Consider the following 8519-nt stretch of genomic DNA (forward strand, 5'->3'; position numbering starts at 1 on the left):
AGCTCCGCTTCTGCAGACTCCACTAGCCAGCTAACTGTTACACCCCATGTTTTTCGTACGTGAGAGTACGTCGTAAGTCAATTGATGTAAGCTCAGAAATAAGATTATATTTGAAAGCAAATAAAGTAAATTAATCATGTTACCTTGGAGGTTAAAAATATTTAAGATCATTAATAACGAGTACCAAGAGGGTTGGAAAACTTAGAAGCTAAACCAATTGAAAAAAATAAGTTTCGTCAAAAGTCGACAAGTTTGGAATATTATAACATGTACTTTGGGGTGAGACTAGGGCTATTAACATTATAAGAAGGTTATTATATGAGTTATTTTAGTCGTATGATAGTCATTTGCTACGTTTTGAAGGCAAGCAAGTTGTGGAACAAAAGTTGGCGAAGGTCATCACAATTTACATTCATAAATATGCTGAACATTAGGTCAAATATAGCTTAGCTTTTCTCCAAATATACTTGGAATTATGGGGTGATCTACCTACCAAATTGAAGATCTACGAGTCTAGTGTCTAAATAATTAAACCGTTTGTCCATACAATATCATAGTAGAGAGATATTCATATTTTTGCGAGACTGTAAAAGCAGCTCCCAATAGGACCCACTTAGGTGATGGTCGACCTACTTCACTTTATAAATGATTTGGACGCCTATTTTTAACTCATTTTCAACTCAACTTCGTTTCCAAACTTCTCCTAACCCTTATAAATAGATACCACAAGGTGTTGAAGTGATTCCAAAGTGATTACACCATATTTCAATATCAAAACTTAGTTCTAGTGAAGAACAACACCTTTTTGAGATTGTGTTGTCATTGAGGATCGTTGTGGTCTGTGTTTTACTGAAAGTGCAAGTTTTTGCTACTGAATAAGGTGAGTATAACAACCTACCAATTGTGCTTAATCTTGGTTGTATGTTGATTAAGTTGTTAGGATGATAAACTACAAGATAATACTTGGATAAGCTTAAGTCACTTCTATGGTGTTGTATTGCCATTGAGGGTTGTTGTAAGCTGAATATAACTTGGATTTCAACTTGAAGTTACTATAGGAGGTATGTTTATTGTGGTTTTGTATGTTATTAAGGTTATCTTGATGTTGATTAGGTTAAATGGATGGAGTAGACATGAACTAGTGAATAAAGTTACTAATTGAAGATAGTTGGAGTTGTGGATTGTTTCCTTTGTTATAAATATATGGTATAAGGATGAAATCCTTGATGAATGACTTCATTATCATTTTAATGATACTGTTAAGTTAATTTAAGAAGTCTATAAGGGGTGATATGGGTTATACAGATTGCAATCGGAGCTTGCCGCTCGTCGTGATGTAGTTGTGACTTGTGGTTGTTATATGGTGTCTTGTTATTGATATTTATATGTTGATGAATTTCTCTAGTTGTTGTTGTTGTTGGTATATGGTATTGGAGGATGCCCTTATTACAGGGGAGATGCTGCCCGAATTTACGAAAATGAGCTACTAACTTAAGTTACAGACTTAGCCTTTGCTCAACACTGATTTGAATCTCCTTATACTATGACAGATTGAGTTGACTTGTTTGAAGAGTTGCTTGGAAGATATTAAGGACTCAACGAGTTTAAGGTATGTTAAGGCACTTCCTTCTTTCTTTTGGCATGACCTAAAGTGAAATGAATACGCTATTTCATAACGGATCTACTCCTAGCAACTAAGGTTGTCCATGTTGTACTTTCCTTATAAAGTTATTCTAAGCAAGTGTGTATGATCCTTGAATCCTACTGAGGTTCATATTGAGGGTATGGATGTCCATAATATTGATCAAAGGTGCAACGACCTTAAGTCACACCGAAAGGTTTAGAACGTTATTCCATGAGTCTAGCATACATTATATATAGTATCTATTTTACTCTACCGAGCCGCGCTATAGTCGACTGGGTACAACACCTATTGTGCAACCATTGATCAGTTGAGTTTACCAAGCTTCACGTGGCCGGGTAAAATTCTACCGAGCCTTATGATGGCCGAGTACATTTTTACCGAGTCCTCTTCGAGGTCGGTTACGATATGATGATGATGATGATGACTACATAGGCGTATGCTTTTTAAAAGTTTATGTATATATATGTATCATGCATTTCATGTCAGTATCCCTCAGAGGCACCTAGATGTTACAGGTTGTACTTTCTCTACATCTCTTTACATTATTGTTCATATTTATGCTTTTCTGCCTTACATACTCGGTACTTTATTCGTACTAGCATCCCTTTTGCCCGGGGATGTTGCGTTTCATGCCTGCAGGTCCCGGTTGACTGGTTGATAGTCCTCCTAGTAGGCTATCAGCTTTGCGGAAGGTATTGGTGCACTCCACTTGCTCTGGAGTTGCCTATTTGGTCAGTATGCTTTGGACATATATTGATTTGTATGTGTCCCGACCTTTATGACGTTTATGTACTTTTAGAGTCTTGTAGACAGATGTCATGTATATGTGTCACGCCCCAAAAACCGTGGAAGGCGACCGGCGCTCAACCGAGTAAACCTGACTGAGCAAGCCTATTAGATTTCATTCTACCCAAACTAGTTCATGAATAAAGAGGAGATGGATTCCATTAATCATACTTTATAAATATTTCATTAACAACTTCCATTTTGTTTTCATTAGCCATTTCAACCATAGTATCCAAAATGTGAAATTTTTTATAGATATGAAGGAAAACATATTTGCCAAATACCAATATTTCTAATTTAATTTCCAATACCAAACAAGACCCACAACTGTCTACGGAGCCTCTAAATACAACTGAAGAATAATATGAAAATGCCGGAAACAAGGCTCCGTCTATACCTATAAATACAAAGTATATGAGAAACAACGGTACAAGACTCCGAAATGAAGTGGGGCTCACCAAATCAGCTAAAAGGAAGATGCGTCACTAGCTGCGACCAATACTGCCTGCTATGGAACCACCTACATCCATTTAAAGATATAGCGCCCCCGACAAAGGGACGTTAGTGCCGTCGAATAGCACTAGTATGTATAACTAAACACCATCTATTTAGAAATAACTTTCATACAAGAATAAAGAGGAAATCATAAAGACAACAAAGTTTCAAATAAGCACCATGTCAACAATATAAGGAGGTTCAAATGATTTTCACATAGTTTCTGAAATTTTAGATTGGAGCATCCCACTATGCATCATTATCCACTTTGCCACCGCTTCTTTGAGCGGAGTCCGATCACGGCCCGATCGGCTAAGCCGTCTCTCAGAGACGTTACCATTATTTCATTCACACTTTCCAGTTTCAATCATCAATACATTACCACCATGTGTATATATCTTGGCGTCCGATCACGGCCCGATCGGCTAAGCTGTCTTACCAAGATGTTACCTCAATCATAATTTCATTCTCACTTTCCGATTTCAATATCAATACAATACCACCATATGTGTAGCATGGCAGTCGATCACGGCCCGATCGGCTAAGCCGTCTTATCAAAATGTTACCCTTTTCCATTAATCATCTCACTTCAATTTTTGTTTCACATATATAGTTCATCGGCACTTGGGGCCACAATTATCACATCATGCTTGGCACTAGGCCACATTTCATGATTCGAGCTATTTCCCCCCATATTTTACATCAATATCAATTTTAACAACAAGCCATTCACTCCAAGATGTCAAGTACACATAAGAGGAATCATGAATCATGGGCATATACAATATTTCAGAAATCATACACCACAAGTTCATTATCAATGGAATTTTAAACACAAAGGATTCTTCCAAAAAGGAGGAGACACACCAAACCACAATAGAAACACACATCAAAGGCATAAACAAGAAATTACACCAATTATTCTTGAATTACTCTTTTCCAATCACGATAATATACAATTTCAACCTCGAAGTATGTAACAACCCGGATCACATTGGATGTACTTAAAAGACAAAAACATTATCTCGAACAGCCACTTAGGGGCATAAATTGTGTACAAAGCCTTTAGGGCATTTTATTATTGAAGTCATTTAGGGAAAGTAGAGTCAAGGCTCATTCATAATCTGTTTCATATTTCCTCATGTCATAGGCATCAATAGGCACAATTATAATTCAAGTTCTCGGCACGTTGGCCATACTCTATTTCCCAAATTCATTTGATTTATTTCAAACATCTCTACCCATAGAGGATTTCACATAGTTTGGTATAACAATCTCAATTTAAACTTGACTTGAAATCTAGGCAATTTAGCATATACTTCACATTCTTCACATATCCCCAATTTACCAAGAATAGCATATTGAACACATTGAGGTACATCTTTCACATATATTTTTGCAACACCAAATCCTTTGAAATAATGAATACTACATAAATCAAATTCTGGACTTACAACATATGCGGGGATACCATGGGAGCTCAATTTCTAAGAAGAGGGGTTTTTAGCCATACATACCTTGTTTAAGTTTTCCTTAAGTTACTACGACGTTTCGGAAATTCTAGCAATCCCAATCTACGTTGAGACATAATAAAATTGAACAAAAATTAGGAAGGTATTCATAATTCTAGCTCATTTGAGAATTTTATCAATTACAAGTTGTGCATCTTGATTTCAAATCTCTTTTACAAGATTTCCTTCATTCCCCAACCCAATCTTTACTTGTTTATGTTCAACAATCTTCCCACAAACCTAATTTGTACATGCATGTATACATAATACTATTACACCCAAGAATCATACCTCAATAACCCATCTTATACCCCAAACTCGAAATTAAAGTCTATTGTATAGATCCTTACCTCTTAGATGAAGATCTTGAGGGATTTCTTGTTGGATTTCAAGGATTGGACAAGATTTTTGATGAACAAGGCATTGAGCTTCTTCTTCTCTCTAGAATTGCTCTTCTCTCTCTCTAAAAGCACCAGAATATCCCAAAAAAAACAAACCCCAAATGAGTTAAATGAAATGGAATTCGGGTCTTATAAACCCGTTTTTGTACAGCCGCGACGCGTGGGTCACCGTGGGGTGCAGGGCGTCTATTCAAAATATGTCTGGAATTCAAATTTCGGACCATTCTGGAATTCCTACAGGCGCGGCGCGCCGGGCGCCGCATGGGGCGACGCAGTAGTGTAAAATTCTGCGCTGCTTTGGTAATTTGGTCATAACTTCTGGTAGGAGTGTCCGGATGACAAACGGTTTAACTCTCGCTTCTACGCCCAAGACCTTCGCTTCTGCGGCCGTAGATGCGCCTCTATTCCCGCTTCTACGATCTATTCCAGCCAAGCCTTCCTTCGCTTCTGCGAACAAGTGTCCGTAGCTGCGGACTTGCATCTGCGTCCATTATTCCACAGATGCGGAAACACCAGAACCAGCACCCTTCAACAATGCGCTATGAAATAAAAATGATCCGAACCTCGTCCGATACTCACCCGATCCACTCAGGGCCTCATCCAAATATACCAAAAAGTTCCATAACATAATACAGATATACTCGAGGCCTTAAATCACACATAACAATATCGAAACGACGAATCACACCTCAAAACGAACTTATTAAACTTTGAACTTTTTAACTTCCACTACTCGTGCTGAAACATAGCAAAACAATCCGGAATGAACCCAAATTTTGCACATAAGTCCCAAATGATATAACAAAGCTATACTAATTCCCAGAACCACAATCCGAATACGATATCAAAAGGTCCACTCCCGGTTCAACTTTTCATAAATTTAACTACGGACCTCCAAATAACAATCCAGACGTGCTCCTAAGTCCAAAATCACCCAACGGAGCTATCACAACTCCAATCTGAGGTCAAATACTAAAAAGTCAAACTTGGTCAACTCTTCCAATTTAAAGCTTTCTAGTTGAGAATCATTCTTCCAAATCAATTCTGAATAACCTGAAAACAAAAACCGACGATTCGCACAAGTCATAATACATCCTACGGAGCTACTCATGCCCATAAACTACCGAGCGAAGTGCAAATGCTCAAAATGATTGATCGGATCGTTACAATAAATGAAACACAATCAAATAAGTCTTACCAATTATAAGGAGATCAAACTTTCATGAAATAAAATTAAAGTCGAATTATTTTCATAAATTGAGAAGTCGACCCTAGTAACTTGAACTAAGATACGTAACACGAGATGAAATACAAACAACTAATTACACCACTACAGTAAGGTCCAGTTGCCTCTCAATTAGTTTTGTGTGTGTGAGGTAACTTGCTTAAAATTTTAAATGTTTAAGTTGGTGTTCAATTTTGTATATTTATTTAAAGTGAAGTGGTAAAATCTAAATAGAGTTTAAAGTTTTAAATATTAGGACTTCCTACCTAGAATTTAAAACAGAAACAAAAATTGATTTAAACATATAAATTAGCTAGCTAAGGAGCATATGATTCAAAAATGAAATTTTAACGTTGCTGCCGTGAGATTTCCTTATCTTCACTTACTCCAATTATTATCTTTCTTATTTTCTATTAATCCAATTATTATCTTTCTTAAGTATTGGAATATTGGGGAATTTTCTTCTTTATTTCTTTATATTCAAAGTTTTTTTAATTGAGCTCTTTATTTATTTGTTACTGTAATAGATATATTTTAATGTACATAACTATGACTTATTTATAATTAGTATCTTATATTTTATTCATTAAATCACCAAAGCATGCTAAATAAAATTAATTTAATCTAATAATCTAACTTAATGTTGAAGAATTAATTCTTTCATTCAAAAGGCAATGGTTGTGAAATGATGAGCCAGTGCTATAGGTAGCAAACCAATGGGTATGAACTTCAGATACGCAAGTGGGACCGAAATATATAATACTCCTATTAGGCAATTGCCTTGACAAATGTGTAAGGCAAAGGTGAGAAGGTTGGGATCCCAAACACCTTTATCCACACCGTGTTCACCTGCCTTTCTACCCATCACCAACTCTACAAACCCCTTGGATTCAACCATACACCTATCCTGAACCACAACTCCCTCTCTTAGAAGCAATTATACCACTATCAACTCCAACACCAGCCCAGTCACCACCTCACCATCCCAACCCTCCCAATTCACCAGAACACGACGGCAACTTCTAGGTCGAACTAGAAGTAGTAATCGTCTACAACAGAGAAATGCATCCACTACATGCATGTCTCAACGGGATAAAAGTATTTGTCCAGAAGGAGGAATACGAAAGAAAAATATATGTAAGGTGTCCTCACAGACTAATGAAGGTCTCATTTCGGATAAGGCCCCCAACAAATCCAGAGGTAGGCAAATATGCCATGCTACTACTTCCCACTTTTCGTGTTCGCCTAGCAGAGAGCAGTAGTTGGAGGGATCCAAGGAGAAGTAACCTGTTTGACTCAGAAAACAACACAATGAACTTTATAATTTGGAATTGTAGATGGGCACAATCAGCTGATTTTCGAAGGAATTTTAGGTTGTTACTTGACTATAATAGGCTTTCTTTGGTGGTTCTTTTGGAAACTCATTGTCAAAGTCACCAAACCGTAAAGGAGGATTTCAACTTCAATGGCCTGATTGAGGTAGCAGCTATAGGGCAGGCAGGGGGAATAGCAATTTTATGGCTCTCAAATGTTCTAAATATGGAACTTGTGGCAACTACTGCACAGGAGATACACTGCCACATCCAAGTTCACCCTTTTCCTTTTAAATTTCTCTTTAGTGCCATTTATGCTAGTACTGACTTGGCAACTAGACAATCTCTATGGGAAAATATAATATGTGTTTATGATAATTATAAAGGACCTTGGATTATAGGAGGTGATTTTAATAAAATAACACATGCAGCAGATAAATTTGGGGGTCTTCCCATTAGTAATGCACGAGCAAATAAATTAATGCAATGTTATAACTATTGTCACTTAATAGTTTTAGGTATTAAAGGTAGTCGTTTTATATGGACTAATGGAAGACATAATGGAGCTAATATACTTGAACGCATTGATCGTGTTATGGCCAATTATAATTGGCTAAATCTCTTCCCTGAGGCAATGGTAACACATCTTCCTCGTACACACTCAGACCATTGCCATATCAAACTTGAAATACAGTATAGGCCTTTACCTCATAAAAAAATATTTTGCTTTGAAACAATTTGGACTACACATACTTCTTTCCCTACTGTTGTTAAGCAAGCCTGGTCAAATAATTTACAGTTATTACCAGCTATCGATGAATTTACTAATATAGTGCAGGACTGGAATTCATCAACTATTGGTAATATTTTTAAGAGAAAAAGGAAACTCCTAGCTCGATTAGGTGGTCTTCAATCTTCCATACATTATCCAACCAGTATCTTCCTTCAAAATTTGGAAGAATAATTAAAAACAGAGTATAATCATATACTACGATTAGAGGAAGACTTTTGGAAGTTAAAATCACGTATAAGTTGGTTAAATGATGGTGACGCAAATACAAAGTTTTTTCATCTAACCACATTGAATTGTAGAAGAAATAATCGAATAACAGCTATTCAAGACCAAGTGGGAACTGGATTACA

The sequence above is a fragment of the Nicotiana sylvestris genome, chromosome 12, assembly GCF_000393655.2.
Source record: "Nicotiana sylvestris chromosome 12, ASM39365v2, whole genome shotgun sequence".
NCBI classification, from domain to species: Eukaryota; Viridiplantae; Streptophyta; class Magnoliopsida; order Solanales; family Solanaceae; genus Nicotiana; species Nicotiana sylvestris.